This window comes from Armigeres subalbatus, chromosome 1 (assembly GCF_024139115.2).
Source record: "Armigeres subalbatus isolate Guangzhou_Male chromosome 1, GZ_Asu_2, whole genome shotgun sequence".
Taxonomy (NCBI): Eukaryota; Metazoa; Arthropoda; class Insecta; order Diptera; family Culicidae; genus Armigeres; species Armigeres subalbatus.
The window spans coordinates 105,204,296-105,221,416 of NC_085139.1; the positions used below are offsets into that span (position 1 = coordinate 105,204,296).

The following is a 17,121-nucleotide window of genomic DNA, read 5'->3' on the forward strand; positions in this document are numbered from 1 at the left end:
TTTGACTTTTCGAAATCAGATCGAGAAAAAAACAATCATAGGTTTGGTTGAGGCCACCCTCCGAAAGTTCCTCCAGGAATTCCACCGGAAGTTCCTCCAGGAATTCCACTAGAAGTTCCTCCAAGAATTCCTCCGGCAGTTCCTCCAGGAATTCTTCCGGAAGTTAGTCCAGGAATTCCTCCGGAATTTTCTCCAGGAATTCCTCTGGAAGTGTTCTTCAGGAATTCCTCAGGAAGATACTTCAGAAATTCCTTCGGAAGTTCCTTCCGCAATTCCTCCGGAAGTTCCTTCAGGAATTTCTCAAGAAGTTCTTTCTAGAATTCCTCCGGAAGTTCCTTTAGCAATACCTTCGGAATTTCCCTCAGCAATTCCTCCGACAGATCCTTCATGAAGCCGCAATCTCGGGACTCCACCAGTATACCGGCCGACTGACATTTCTCGACAGGGCTTTCCTCGGCATGGTGGCGTCACACGCGCGTGATAGGACAGCTATCGACGCATCCCCGCTTAGACCTTCAGTGTTGGCTTCCAGTCCCAGGGCCGCGGTGAAAACTTCGCTGACGAAGTGATTGGTTCTCCACCCCCGGACCTGACAGGGATCCCCGGACCTCGGATGTTGCACGCCATAGTTGATCTTAAAGCGAATTGCTAGATGATCACTATGGGGTGTAACCCTCGTCCACCCTCCAGTCCAAGTCTGGTGCCAGACCAGGACTGACAAACGTTACGTCAATCCATGACTCGACCCCGTTCCTTCTGAATGTGCTAGCGAAACCATCATTGACTAGCACTGCGTCGAGCTTCGCTAGTGCCTCTAGTAACGCTTGACCCCTTCGATTGGTGCAGCGGCTGCCCCACTCTACTGCCCAAGCGTTAAAATCCCCTGCTATGACGACCGGCTTACGACCCACAAGATCAGACGATAGCCTATCGATCATCTGATTAAACTGTTCTAATGACCACCTTGGTGGGGCATAGCAGCTACAATAGAACACACCATTGATCTTAGCTATCGCGACACCCTCAGCAGAGGAGTGTACCACCTCTTGGATCGGGTACCGTCCCGTCGTGCAAATAGCCGCCATCCTAGACCCGTCCGCCACCCAATTGCCGTTATCGACAGGGACGTTGTACGGGTCGGACAGGAGGGCGACATCAGTCCTCGACTCCGAGACCGGCTGCCACAGCAGCTGCTGGGCAGTTGCACAGTGGTTAAAATTCAGCTGTGTTATTTGCACGGCTTATTCTTATTTTTCTTTCCGATGGGACACGAAGACCCACCCATAACGTGATTACAGGCTTGCTTTTTGCTGGCGCAGATAAGGCACTTTGGTGCCTTATCACATTCATGCGCCTTGTGCCCTGTCTTGCGACTTGAACAGCCTGGCGAAGCATCCGAAGGTTCTGTTTCAGTTCCTTACTGATGTTCTGCCTTGCGTTCGCGAACTCGAAAGCATGGAAGTCGTGATTGATTCGGTAGGCTCATATGCCAGGATTTGAGATGCAAATGAATAACAAATACTCGAAGGGCATGATTGGGTTGATTCCGCGGCTGGGGACATCATCGAAGTCGTGGTTGATTCGGTAGACAATTTGATTTAAACTCCAAGACAATTTGAAGATCGAACAACATCTCGTATACCTAGATATGAGACACAATTTATTTATTTATTACCAGACTAAGGCCGGAGTGGCCTGTGCAGTGCATAGAAGTCTTCCCCATTCAGCACGGTCCATGGCTGCACGACGCCAACCACGCAGTCTGCGGAGGGTCCGCAAATCGTTCTCAACCTGATCTACACACTTAAAATAAATCGCCGACTTCGGTAAAATTTTACCGAAATCTCAACCGCTGAACTGTTCGGTAAATTATTTTACTGATTTTCGGCGATTTTGACAGTTGAGCAATGGTTTTCCATTACAAAAAATCTGTAAATTAATTTACCGAACAGTTCAGCGGTTGAGATTTCGGTAAAATTTACCGAATACTGTAAAATGAGCTAAGTGTGTATCCGCCTTGCTCGTTGTGCACCTTACCTTCTTGTTCCCGTCGGATCATTCTCGAGAATCATTTTCACCGGATTAGGAATTACTGTTCTCTCCGATACAGTAATTAAGCCACCTAATCCTTCACCAAACCATACCAGGACTTCTCCCACAACTGTGAAACCCACTCTTGCTGTAACTCGTCCTATTATCTACGACAAGTGGTTCTACATCACTCGATTTATGACACACGAATCGGAAGTCTCAACTCAGGCTAACTGCGATCCTAATCTCATTTATTGTCATAAGCTCGCTCGTCAAGACAGAAACATGAGACCTCTTTCATACCTTTCTTTCAAGTTGAATGTCCCTGAGAACATTGAAAGCATAATTCTTTCAAATGGTTTCTGGCCTGAAGGCGTATCTATCGCCCCTTTTTTAGACCGCAAATCGAACACCTACAAACAAGTTCGACCAGAGTATCAAACAACCTCGTTTCCGTCCCCGGCTGTGACCCATCGTATCCGTGCACGTGGCCCTCCTCGGATGATGTACCCTCAATATCGGCAACAAGCTTCATCAATTCGAACACCTACTCTGCAATTAGCTCCCAACGTGTATCAGCTTCCGCAGACACCGACGCAAACTCAACCTCCCACAATAAACAGAGTTACTCTAGTTTAAGCAATGAACTTTCAGTCTATTACCAAAACGTTGGTGGTATCAATACTCGAGTAAGTAATTATGCTCTCGCTTGTTCCTGTGAAACCTACGACCTCTACATTTTCACAGAAAGTTGGCTTAATGATAGCACTAATTCAAATCAAAAATTTTTGGCAATTCGTACACCGTTTTTCGACAAGACCGCTCGCCTAACAATAGCAGGAAACAATCTGGTGGCGGCGTTCTCTTAGCTGCGCGATCCCAATACAAGGCGCATCTTCTATCTCCACCTAACTGTTCGGGCGTTGAGCAATTGTGGGTTTCACTTGCCTTCCGCAATTACAAGCTATTCATCTGTGTCATATACATTCCGCCCGACCGCCTGAACGATGCATCCCTCTTCGATCAACACATCGACTCGCTTGACTGGATAATATCGCAAATGGCGCTTTGTGACAAGATTCTGATAATCGGCGACTTCAACTTCAACGGCATCAACTGGATTCCTAGCAACGCATCGTTTCTATTTGCTGATTCATCACATTCATCGTTAAGTTTTTCAATTGCGCGGTTGCTGGACTGTTATAGTACTGCTGGTTTAGTCCTATTGGGTGGTATTAAGAATGAAAATAATCGTATGTTAGATCTCTGCTTTATGAGCGAAGATATAGTGGAACGCAGCCTTGTTATTCGCGCACCTGCTCCTCTTGTTATGATAAGTCGCTATCACCCAGCGCTTCATGTTCTGCTCAGCGAAGTCAACCATACGTTTACAAAAAATTCACTGAAACCCTAACCTACGTTTATTGGAAGACTGATTTCGATGGAATGAATCATTTCTTATCTCGTGTTAAATGGAGCGAAATACTCGACGATTCGGATGCCAATGCTGCCGCAATGACTGTCTCAAATGTGTTGGTTTATGCCATTGATCAGTTCACTCCCAAAAGAGTACATCGTGCCCCGACTTTCCCTCCATGGTCTACGCGACACCTCAAACGTCTAAAAGCTGCTAAACGATCTGCTCTTAAGAAGTACTCAAGTACCGAACAAATCTGCTAAAATCCCATTACATCTCTCTAAATAATCGCTACAAACAGCTGAACGAATCGCTTTTAGTTCTTATCGGAATCGCATCCAACGCAGTCTTAAAAACAACCCAAAACAGTTCGGGAATTACGTTAACGAGCAAAAACGCGAATCTGGTTTGCCCTCGTCTATGTCGCTCGGTGATGCTGAGGCTTCTTCTACGAAGCACATCTGTGAACTTTTCCGCAGGCAGTTCAGCAGTGTTTTTACTAACGAGATTCTTGATGAACAACAAGTATCTGCTGCAGCACTAAATGTACCCACTCTATCTACTTTTGGATCTCACCCTTTCATTGATGCCGAGACTGTTATGAATGCTTGTACGAAACTGAAACGCTCGACAAATCCTGGACCAGACGGAGTGCCTTCACTGATCATTAAGAAGTGCTCAACTGCCCTATCTTCACCATTGGCTGCCATTTTCAACACATCTCTACGCTCTGGAGTTTTTCCAGATGTTTGGAAAACATCCTACATCTTTCCAGTCTATAAAAGGGAGACAAACGCGAAGTTTCAAATTACCGTGGGATCGCTTCTCTCTGCGCAATGGCGAAACTGCTCGAGGTTATTGTTCTAGCATTTTAACACACAGCTGCAGTAATTATATTACTGAATCTCAACATGGATTCATCCCTAAGAGGTCCACATCCACAAACCTCGTATCGTACGTATCGTTTATAGCTCGCTCGCTACAGAATCGTCTTCAGGTTGACGCAGTATACACTGATCTATCAGCTGCCTTTGATAAAATTAATCATCAGATTGCGGTGTTCAAACTGCAGCGACTTGGTTTTCAGGGAAAAATCTTAGATTGGCTCAGTTCCTATCTAGTTTGTCGTAAAATGTCTGTCAAAATCGGAAATAATATATCAACATCTTTCAACGTTACATCAGGCGTACCTCAAGGAAGCCATCTCGGACCATACCTTTTCTTATTATATCTAAACGATGTAAACTTCTCCATCGACTGCTTCAAAGTTTCGTATGCAGATGATTTCAAACTCTATTGTGTAATTCGTACCGTAACCGATGCTTCATACCTGCAATCTCAGTTGAACGCATTCGCCGAATGGTGTGTTGCCAACCGGATGGTTTTGAATGCCTCTAAATGTTCTGTTATAAGTTTTGCTCGCAAGCATTCAATCATAAACTTTGACTACAAAATCTTTGACATAACTTTAAGGAAGGATACAACCGTGAAAGACTTAGGGGTTATGCTTGACTGTAAGCTCTCATTCAAGGACCACATAGCGTACATTTCTTCAAAAGCGTCGAAAAGTCTTGGATTTCTATTTCGAGTTACAAAAATTTCACAAGTGTGTACTGTTTAAAAGCGCTATCCAGCTTTCCACGCTTGGTAATGGCGGCTTTTCGCTGTGTAAAAATCAATCGGTCACTGTACTGTTTGACACTAGCTGGAGGAAAGCTCACAGGCGTTCCTGGGTGAGGGGAAGGGAAAAAGCTAAAACCCATTAATGGGTACTATGGCACCCATTTTCGCCAAAACCGCCACTACTCATTTAATGAGTAAAACTGGTTTACCCATTAATGGGTAAGTCATGTTTCTGTCAAAAGATGCGTATTATTTTACCCATAAAATCGAAGCGATTTTCCTGCAAAATGGGTAAATAAATACCCATTTTTATCAAAATAATTTTGGTTTGCTTTGATACCGATTTTTATGCAGATATTTTGGAACATGAAAAATCAATTAGACTATACATTTTTTATTGGAAAACATAACTATTATAAACATTGAACATAATGAAAATTATTGCTCCGCATACGAATAATCCATCATGTCCGCCTCCTGAATGGCAATATGGTTCGTCTCAGGATGAATGCTTCCAATGGTGGCCCGCGGCCCGCATTTCAGGTGGTCTTTGAGTTTATCCATACCTGGTCCTTCTTCGTATTAATTAGTCGTGGAATAACCTGTAGTTTAACGAAATTCTAATGAATCTAAAGCATTGCAGAAGATTTATTTTAAAAACTTACCGTTTCTTGTAATCGTCAGGCAGAAATGCAAAATCGTAGCCTCTATTTTCCTCTGAAATTTCACAAGCGAAGAACTAGAAATAAAATCCTAGCAAATAAAAATTAAGCGGTAATGGTAGATATTATTGAGAAAATCGTAATCGTTTACTTACATTTTACGTGAGTTAGGTGATTTAAATTCCCTTTCCATCAAAATAAACGGGTAACAGTTCGAAAATGTTCACAACTATTTTTCACCCATTAATGGGTAAAAAATATACTTTTTTTTTCTCCAAATAAAATTTGAACATGGGTACTTTTTCACCCATTTGACAGTTTTTAAAATTACCCATTTTTTGACAGATCAATGGACCATCAAAAAATGTATACTTTTTTACACATTAATGGGTTTTAGCCAGTAACCGTGTAGAAGAGATGGCTATTAATGGCTTATAAGAGAGTGGTGAAAATCCTGAAAATCGGTTTAAAAACGACTGAGATATAGCCATTGAAAATTTAGTTACAACGATTTTCGGCACGAATGTATCCGCGTTTTTTCAGCGAATGTAAATATCCTAGTGTTTTAATAACTGTGAAAGTGCATCTGGGACGTTGAGTTGAGAGTCGGCTTTAAGCCAATTGCCAATAAGCAATAAGTTTGAAAAGCCTAGTAATTGAAGAACATTTGATCAACCATGTGCTAATTTAAAAAAATGACAACTCATGTAGCCCAGGGCACTTTCAACCGCATCGATGCTCTCGTGCAAGATGACGTGAACGAATATCTATACAATAATGGTTCGAAAGCTGATCACAACATGTTCAGAGCTGCTCCATATTTGAACCAGCTCATTAGCCAATTAATTTTCCAAATTTCGCTTTTATACTGTCGTCCATAATCAGTGACCCGTGATGACAACCGAGAATGCAGAGCAGAAACCGCCAAGGTTAGGGCACAGATAACAGATATTTAGGCTAGAACAAATTTTATTGAAAATCCTGTGTAAACTTTTGAATTGATATACGTTGGCCCACTACTGCCATCTACTCAACTGATTGCGGCAGTATATACGGACGCAGCTGATTAACAACCGTCGAACGCAGCCAATGCATTTGACAGTCGCATTCGGGCTGCGTTTTCAATAACAATGATCCTTGCGCCATCTCCAATCGATTGCAAAACGTGGTCGCAATTTAAAATACATTTGAACTAATGGCTGCGGATGTTTACACACGTGTCGGATGCCAGCCTCAATATCTGTTATCTGTGGTTAGGGTGTCTGAAGGCCGTTTGTTCGAAAAGCTGTTTTTCTTCTCCCTGAACTGGACGACTATTTTTGTCACACCTGTTTTAAAAACGCACCCGCTTTGTTTTTGGTGACTCATCAGAAATAATTTTGGTTGTTGGTTCTACAACCCCTTCATGCAGTCTGCAAAGACTACCGTCGTCGCGGCGCGGCGTGGCATGAATGGTGACCAGACGAGACGATTTGAAAATGTGGTTCAAGTTCACGTTTTGTTATCACGATTGGTGCTACGGATATTTGGGGGTAGTGTCAGTCGTGGTCATTGAGGTCTATTCAATGGATTAAATATTTAATTTGTTGCAGGTTTCTAGAGTTGTTATCCTTTCACTCTTAAAGCAAGCCACTAGCCGTATACATAGCCGGTGATGTCTGTCTTTCTGTGCTAGTGACAATGGCTAAAGTTTCAACATGAGTCGCGTGCATTTGCACTAGTAGCTGTACTACCGTACTTCAGTGATCGCAACAATGGCTAGCAGGGGGTTCGAGTGAGATCACTTTTAGATTAACCGGCCAGTGTCGCTGTTGTGTCGGTACGAGGTGGATCGCGTTTTCCCTTTCGTTGAAGTCGTTGAAGCTCATCTGCAACAGGGCAGTCAAAAATAGCTCAGTTCCAAAGTGCCTCCTCCGAGAATAATTCCTTCAATTTATTGTCCGTTCGGTAGCCGTTGAACAAGAGTGTGCAAAAGGTGTTTCGTGAGAACAATCTATAGTGACAATCATTTGGGAGTTCAACAACAATCTGCTTCGCCAAGGAAAGGTAATTGTGCAGTTAGAACATCCTCATCTATTAAGTATTATATTTGTCATAATCAAGAAATAGTGATTAAACTTTAACATTTGCCATTGACGTTGATGGATCAGTGATTCTCAATGTGTTTATCGAAAATTAATATTTTATCGCCGGATTTTACTTGTTGATGCTAATTCAAAGGTATCTTGAATAAAGCACCGAATAACCGTTAAAAATAAAATATACAACAGTATATACAGTATATTCTGTCCTGTCCCTAGAATATTGAATATGATCAGTTATTATTTTCAGACGTCCCTTGGCATCGGTATGTCACCCAGCAACTTACATCAAGATTTTTCTGAAAGTTTGAAATGTTAATTTGAGCACAGTTTCGTTATAAATAATTCAAGTGGAAAGAAGTGATTTTAAATTGAAATTCGTTAAAATACTGACAAAGTGTTTAAATTATAAAAAAGTGTTGATACTAAGAAGACCAAGAGGAAATCATAAGAATATTCTGGAGATTGTTTTATACAACTCGCAGAGTTATTCAGAAGAATTTCCTTTGAAAATTTGAAATACATTCAGAATGATTTCATATAAAAAATTCCAAAGATTCTTCTAGGTCAATTTAGAAGAATTTTTCGAGAAAATTTAGAAAAAATATTGAGGAAATTACAAAATATTGCATGTGGTATTGATGTAAAAAAATATTTTCTTAGGAATGTTGAGGAATTTTCTGGAAATAAATAGGAAAAAATATAATAATTTGATCAAATATCCAATACAAAGGAATATCCCGGAGAAAAAAAAAATCAAATCTGTGAATTTTAAACATGTACAGTGACCTACATAATAAAAAGCCCACTTGCCGTTTTTCATACACCACACCTAAGTTTCGACCATATTGATTGCCAGCTTGTCAGCTTGTCGTCTATTTCGACTACAATGAGATTCAAACTCCGCTTTGATGCGATCGCGACTTAACCCACATAAATCACTGCATGTTGAACCGACTTGCGGTTGATGACGATAATCACCTCCGTCTTATGTTGAGCGAGCTCCAGGCCTTTAGCGCTCATCCAATCCGCCTGATCGCGTGTGCTGCGTCAGTTCTACCTCGGGAATTGACTCCCCATAAACCCCCAAGGCTACGTCATCGGCGAAGCCGGCGATCTTAACACCAGAAGGAAACTTTTGCTTCAGAAGCCCGTTGTACATAAGGTTCCATAATACTGGGCCCAGTATTGAACCTTGCGGAACTCCTGCGGTAATAGGAACGTTTCTCTAACCGGCATCGGTCTCGTATAATAGTACACGGTTCTGTAAATAGGTTTCCAAAATCCGGTACAGGCCCACCGGCAGGCTAAGCCGGTGTAACGAGAGCGCGATGGCATCCCAGTTTGCGCTGTTGAATGCGTTCTTCACATCAAGTGCCACTAACGTACAGTATCGAATACCTCGCCTTTTCTTTCGGATCGCTATCTCGGCGGTCTTTACCAACGAGTTAATAGCGTTCAACGTGGACTTACCCTTGCGAAAACCGAACTGACAGGCCGTCCGTACTCTGTGAGTTCGGGGTCAGCCTGTTGAGGATGATCTTCTCTAGCAACTTGCCCGTCGTGTCTATAAGACAAATTGGTCTGTACGTCGATGGGTCGCCCGGCGGCTTCTCAGTCTTCGGCAACAACACCAATTTCTGCCTTTTCCATCTTTCGGGAAATCTACACTCATCAAGGCATCTCTGCATAGCTATCCTGAACATGTTCGGGCTCGCTATGATTGCTGACTTGAGAGCGCTGTTTGGAACTCCACCAGCCCCTGGAGCTTTGTTCGTTACCAGGGATTTGGCCACCGCGAGTAACTCTTCGTTCGTCACCAGCAAGGATGTTATCGATCATTCAGTAATCTGCGTTCTATCACTTAGTAGTTTGTCAATAACTCATTCCAGAGGCCAAATTTCAAAATGTGTTGTATGGTGGACTTCTAGTGCAAAGGTTTATCTACAACTCTTTCTAACAGTTCGTTGCATGAATTTCACTAATAACGGAGCTATAGCTCCAGTAGCAGTAATTTATACTAAATTATTGAAATTTTGTTATCATTTAGTACAAGCTACTGCTACTAGCGCTTTAGCTCCGTAAAAAGTTAAGATCAAACATCGACCTGTTAGGAGTTTTAGAAAAACTTTCGCACTAGATCCATCATACAACACATTTTGAAATTGGGCCTCTGGTATGAGTTATTGACACTAAGTGATCGAACGCAGATTACTAAATGATTGGAAACATCCTTGGTCACCGGAGCTACCATTTCGGCCGCACCCCTTTTGCCTTGTGGTGCAGGAGGCCAGGGACTTGTGCCTCGGGGCGGGAAGAGTACCTCGATAATCCTCGCCATCCTATCCGGGGACCGTTTGGTGGATGAAGAGCTCCCTTTGGTCTTGGCCAACACTATCCTGTAGGCGTCACCCTACGGATTCGCGTTGGCTCCTTCGCATAGGTTGTCGAAACACGCTCTCTTGCTGCTTATGATGGCCTTGTTAAAGGCCAGTTTCGCAGCTCGAAACACTTTACGGCGGTCCGCTCTTTCATCCTCGATGCGGGCACGTTGCATTTTTCGTCTTGCCTTGAGGCAGGTTGATCAAAGGACCGCAATCTCGGCACTCCACCAATATACCGGGCGTCTACCATTTCTCGACAGGGATCTCCTTGGCATAAGGGCGTCGCACGCGCGTGATAGGACAGCTATCAATGCAACCCCGGTTAGATCTTCAGTGTTGGCTTCCAGTCACAGGGCCGCGGTGAAAACTTCGCTGTCGAAGTGATTGGTCCTCCACCTACGGACCTGACAGGGATCCCCGGACCTCGGATGTTGCATGCCATAGTTGATCTTAAAGCGAATTTCTAGATGATCACTATGGGTGTTAGCCTCATCCACCCTCCAGTATAAGTCTGGTACCATACCAGGACTGCCAAACGTTACGTTAATCCATGACTCGACCCCGTTCCTTCTGAATGTGGTAGCGGAACCATCATTGACTAGCACTGCGTCGAGCTTCGCTAGCGCCTCTAGTAACGCTTGACCTCTTCGACCTTGGAACAGCGCAGCGGTTGCCCCACACTACTGCCCAAACGTTAAAATCTCCTGCTATGGCGACCGGCTTACGACCCACTAGATCAGACGATAGCCTATCGATCATCTGGTTCTAATGGCCACCTTGGTGGGGCATAGCAGCTACAATAGAACACACCATTGTTCTTGGCTATCGTGACATCCTCAGCAGAGGAGTGTACCTCTTGGATCGGTACCGCTCCATCGGTACCTAGACCCGTTCGCCACCCAATTGCCGTTATCGACAGGGACGTTGTACGGGTCGGACAGGAGGGTGACATCGGTCCTCGATTACGATCCAGACTGCCACAGCAGCTGCTGGGCAGTTGCACAGTGGTTAAGATTCAGCTGTGTTACTTGCACGGCTTCTTCTTGTTTGTCTCTCCGATGGGACACGAGGATCCACTCATAAAGTGGTTACAGGCTTGATTTTTGCTGGCGCAGATGAGGCACTCACCTCAACGACGACACATGTTGCTACGGTCTGGGCCCTTACAGTTGTAGGACTCAACTCTAAGCACCGACAGCACCTGTCTTTTGAATGCTTACTGGGTATACTGATTAGCCGATCTTCAACTTTCCTCGCTCCATTACCTTTTTGGCTTCCGCAACCGGTAACCTAAGGTAGGCTACCTGCGGGCCAAAGAGACCGCCTCTTAGGCGTACAGAGGTCTTCTCGACATCTGTACCGCACTGGTCTCTTCACGACGTCGTCCGCGTTCGTGACCTCGTCCAGTTGCTTGCACTGGAGGATCACTTCCGCCCCCAACAACCTCACTTCAGCACAGACACTCAAGACCTCTTGGGCCAGCTTCCTGTAGTTAGTCCCACTAGCCTGCGCTACGCGTTTCAGAACTATGATCATTTCACCGGTCTTCATCGATTTAAGGACTTCAGTGTACTTTTTCTTTATCAGTTTTCACGAACTAGGCCTCGCTTCTGTCCTTAGTTTTCTTTGCCGACTTCAGCTTTGCCCTACTGACCAGCTGCCAGGGATTTTCGGTCCCTTGTACCGATGGCACCGACCGGTACCCTCTTGCGGCCCGGCGACTTGCGTCTGATTGGTGTCTTTAGCCTTTTTGGGCCGAGAAGTCAACTTCTCGGGTTGACGCCCTTCGGGCTCCTCTGCACCCCGATCTGCTCCGTCCAGACGATGTTTGGCCTTTATGGTCGCACGTTGTTTGACTTTGCTCTGAGCGCCTTCACCGAATTGCTGCCTGAGCCGTTTCGGGTTAGGCACAGCCGTTTTTTCATTTGCCGTCAGGGCGAAATCAATCGCCTCTTGGGCCATAGTCGCTCCTCCATGAAAGAAAAAGCGGTTTGGGCACCTTTGTCGGCTTTCTCTCTTCCCACCTGATAAACGCATCCTGTTCTTGTCTTACGACTCGAACAGCCTGGTAGAGCATTCGAAGGGTCTGTTTCAGTTCCTTACTGATATTCTGCCTTGCGCTCGCAAACTCGATGATATTATCAAGATCACGTTGCTCGGCGACCACTCGCATCCCGGGTAGTGGCCCGTCGAGCGTGCTGATAGGGCTATGCCCCATCACTGGAGGGGAGACTGTGGTACTGCTAGCTGCAGCCTCCGTCACTCCGCTCTCCGTCTCCCTGGGAGGAGACCTTGCCAAACCACCCTTGGCAAAGGGGTTTACCACATCCGTGCCTAACGCATCGTCAAAAGATTTTTTTTGAATTCAATAATTTTAATTGGGTTCCTCTTGTGGCTGCCGTCGAATCCTACTGGAGAAGTCGCCTTTAATGATCCCATTATTATTATTATTAGACGCATAGTGGCTGGAAATCGTACGTACTTTGGACTCCACAAAACGCTCCGATCGAATAGATTTCGCCGCCGTACCAAACTGACAATCTACAAAACGCTCATTAGACCGGTAGTCCTCTACGCACACGAGACCTGGACGATGCTCGTGGAGGACCAACGCGCACTTTGAGTTTTTGAAAGGAAAGTGCTGCTTACCATCTATGGTGGAGTGCAGATGGCGGACGGTACGTGGAGGAGGCGAATGAACCACGAGTTGCATGAACTGCTGGGAAATCACCGCGAAAATCGGGCGACTGTGGTTCTCGATAACGATCTGACGGGCACAAGAAGGCGAGGTACGCAGCAGGCAAGGTGGATCGATCAGGTGGAAGTTGCCTTGCGGACCCTCCATAGACTGCGTGGTTAGCGACGTGTAGCCATGGACCGAGCCGAATGGAGAAGACTCTTATATACCGCACAGGCCACTTCGTCCTTAGTCTGAATAAATAATAAATAACGACTCATCGGCATCAGGGAGGGCATAAGAAAAGTATTGTATATCATTGTCACTGATAAAAAAGGCCTCTGTCTGAGTGCACTACTATTCAAGGTTCCAAGAAACGATGTCTGTTATAAAGTCTGTCTATAAAGTCCTTCCACTGTTTGGAACAACAACAATCTTACATTGCCCGTGTTTCTCCTTGTAGGTTTCCAGAGCATCTGGCCTAAGGGGATGATCAGGGTTGAGCCTCCTCAAGGCGAGCAAAGGCTTTCGACTGCCTTTGACTGCACGTCGAGTTTTCTCGGTCCACCATCTGAGGACTCGACAGCCGGGGCGGCAACTAGACTCTAGAATGGTTTGTTGGGCAACGCTGTTGTCTTCGTTGGTGAATTGGTGGTGCGCTCGTACTCTTCCCAATGGCGTATTTCCAATGGCGCCGCTTGACATTGACAGGAGGGGGGCGTTGGCAGAGATTTGAATGGGATAGTGATTGCTGCCGTATAAGTCTTTACCGGCTTTCCCGATAAATTGCGATAGGATTTTCGACTTACAGCAGAGACGTCAATAGCGATGGCAGAATGCCCGTTGCAGAAGATGGAGGACCCGTCGTTGAATGTGACGAGATCATCTTCTTTAAACTCTTCAACCAGAACGGTACCTCGCGGGTCGGCCCTAGGACCTCTTCACGTAGGGTGGTGGGAGTTCGGGTGATATTACGAACCTTAGATCTGACGGTGAGGAAAGCGCCGCATGGGATGTAGTTGTTTATGATGGAAACTCGTATGTTTTCGTGAAATCGGACTCCAGCAACCGACAGATCCTCATCAATGTCAAGGACATCGAAGGGAATGTCCTGCAGCACCCCAATGGATATGGAATGTCTGAAGTTACTCCCAATCTTACTGATCCATCTGTATCTTTCCCCGAGTCCGATCCATGGTTGTGTTGGACACACGGTTGACCTTTTGGAGGGCGATGGTACGTTGTGGCGCACCAGCAGTTCCAGGTTAGGAAGGTTGTTCCAAAAATTGTCGATATTTCACTGGAGGTAAAGTCTGGTCGAATCGAATCTCGTTCGGCCTAGGATGTTTGCGGATGAAATGCCATTAGAAAACTAAGTTAAAAAGCATGCCTAGTTCTAGTTGTAATTCAGAGACATTGAAGAAGAAGATTTGCCAATGACGGACGTCTAATTCATCAAGCGACACAAGCCAATAGGTTGCGCAACAAAATGTTGTATGCTGGAATAAGAATGCTAAATAATCCCTCAATTGAGGAACATCTGCCCTAAAAGGAAAATCAATCATTTTGTTACTGTTATAATGGATGCTGTCGGCTATATGGCAGTAAGCCGTTTGCAATAATTTACAATAATTTATTGTGCAAATAGACGTAGTCAGCGCTTTGCATTCTAACTGCAGAAGGGGTGTCATCCCAGGGCGGCGTTCAAGGTTTCATCGATGATGCTTCATACCGGAACGGGCCGCGCCTCGAAGGAGGAGAGTGCCTTCTCCATAAACCTATTATCATATGCCGTTTTACTTTACCTATAGCGTCACATGCGACGGAAATCAAAGTTTACTATTTCATAATATTGTCGTAGACGTCTCGCAAAGGGTTTGTTTTACCTTTGTAGCTAAATAAGGAATCATAGTCAAGGTTGCATTGAGTATGCGTGGCATTCAAGATACGCGTGAGAGAAAATATTTGTATTAAATTATGAAAATGATGCGGAGTTGATCTTTGAATAGCACACTCTGACCTCGGATTAAAACCAGATGTACAGATCTTCGGCGATTAACTGAAGAAATCGTTAATTTTGCACCATCGCGCATTCATTCATCATAAATCATTGAACAATAAGATTAATAAGAATGCCTACACGATATCATGCAGTATCGCATTTTAATCGCTCCCAATTATAAAAATTGTCCAACAGTTTGGAATATTTCAATTTCCTTCGAAGACTCTTCGAAATCAAATATTAACTACTAGGTTATAGAATCATCTTGAAATTAATGATACAAACAGCAATTACACATTGCACAACGAATGAACCTGTGGCCAAAGGTGGGCTCTAATAAGGGTGCAAGCAAATTGCACTAACTATAGACTGATAAAATTCTAATCCCAGTGGCATCTTGATGAACTGTAGAAAGTCAATTGTTGCCTCACATTAAAAAAAAACAAACCGTTACGACAGCAAAAAGGCGTAATAACAGGAGTAGTTTTTACAATCATTACATGAGTGTGTGAGGACAATCGAATTAGCTCTGTAGGAGGTAGTTCGATTCTTACAGTTTATGGAAGACTAAAAATAAATGAAACAGTGATTCAATGTGTAATGACCGGAAGGAAAATTTTGTGACAAAACTATGGTGGCAGCTAAGAATAAAAATGTATAAGAAGCTAAATTTATTAGGTCGAAGACGGTCAAGTTGTGGAACCACTAATGTAAGATAAAATTATGAGAACCTTGAATGGGCTAAAACAGAGTAAAGCTGCTTGGAAGGACGAATACTTTATCAAGCATGGAAGCGAGAGAAGCTACATCAATCGACCATCATATTCTTTTTCGGAAAAGCTAGAAGGTTGGAGCATTACCTAGGTACCGGCTGGTTGGGTGACCTCACATGTAATATAAATTCGGAAGAATTTCCCAGAATAAATTTAAAAGAACTTCTTAATCGAAATTCGAAAGAATTTTCCAAAGTGATTTCGAATAAGTTTCCTCAAGAAATATGAAAAGAATTTTCCGAAGGATTTTCCCGAAAGAAATTCAAAACAACTAATTTCCCGAAGAAAATTCGAAACAATTTCTCCATGGACATTTGGAAGGATTCCCGAAGAATATTCGAATAAATTTCCCGAAAGAAACTCAAATGAGCTTCTCAAAGGAAAATCGAAAGAATTTCCCACAGGAAATCGGAACAAATTTGAAAAGAAAGTGCGAAAAAATTTCTCAAGAACGAAAAATTTCCCACATGAGAGAACGAAAGAAAATCCAAATAACGAATTTCCCACCGGTAATTTAAAATAATTTTCCAAAAAAATTAAAGAATTTTCCTAAAAAAATTCGAAAAAATACCAAAGGAAATAAAAAAAAATTAAAGGAAATTCGAAAGAATTTCCTAATCAATATTCCCAAAGAAAACCTTTCTCTGTAATTTCCTTTGGAAATTTTTTTCGAATTTCTTTTGGAAATTTTTTTCGAATTTCTTTTGGGGAATTTTTTTCTAATTTCCTTTGGGAAATTATTACTTCCGAAAATTCTTTTGAATTTTCTTTGGAAAATACTTTAGATTTTTCTTTGGAAAAATCTCTCAAATTTTCTTTGGAAAATTCTTTCCTCCTTTGATTTTTTTTTCGAATTTCCTTTGGATTTTTTTTTAATTTCCTGTGGGAAATTCATTCTGTGAATTCCCTTTCTTTCCTATGGGAAATTATTTCGAATTTTCTTGGGAAATTTTTCCGAACTTTCTTTGGAAAATTATTCCAATTTTCTGTGGGAAATTCTTTCAAATTTTCTTTGGGAAAATCTTTCGAATTTCTTTTGGAAAATTCTTTCGAATTGGCTTTTGAAAATTATTTTGAATTTATTTTAAAAAATTCCTTCGAATTATCTTTGGAAAATTCTATCGAATTATCTTTGGAAAATTCTTTCGAATGTCCTTAGGGAAATTCTGTCGAATCTACTTTGGAAATTTATCGAATTTTCTTTGGAAAATAGTTCCAATTCCCTGTGGGAAATCCTTTTGAATTTTCTTTCGAAATTTCTTCATGAAATTCTTTTAATTGTCTTTAGGAAAATGTTCAATATTCTTTTGAGACATTTTTTGGAATTTCCTTTGGTATTTGTTTCAGTTCCATTTCCAGAATTTTCCAAAGGAAAATCGAAGAAAAATTCAAAGGAGATTAGAAAGAATTTTCCAAAGGAAATTCGAAAGAATTTCCCACAGGAAATTCGAATGAATTTCCCTAAAGAAAT

At 43.1% G+C, this 17,121-nt stretch overlaps 1 protein-coding gene and 1 long non-coding RNA gene across 3 annotated transcripts in view; one reads left to right on the plus strand and one right to left on the minus strand.

Annotated features, from left to right (window-relative positions):
- Positions 1-17,121, plus strand: part of LOC134204213 (alpha-tocopherol transfer protein-like) — a 37,247-nt gene that overhangs the window by 2,056 nt on the left and 18,070 nt on the right. The window contains exon 1 of one of the 2 annotated variants that reach the window (XM_062679044.1): positions 7,514-7,779. The exons of the other annotated variant lie outside the window; for it this stretch is intronic. The gene's annotated coding sequence lies outside the window, so the exon portion shown is untranslated. Of the gene's footprint in view, positions 1-7,513; positions 7,780-17,121 lie in introns of those variants that run through there. 2 annotated transcript variants of the gene reach the window in all.
- Positions 5,501-5,958, minus strand: LOC134204965 (uncharacterized). The gene is made up of 3 exons (XR_009978023.1): positions 5,889-5,958; positions 5,737-5,824; positions 5,501-5,673 (listed from the first exon to the last, which is right to left on the minus strand). It is a non-coding gene; the product is annotated as an uncharacterized LOC134204965 (long non-coding RNA).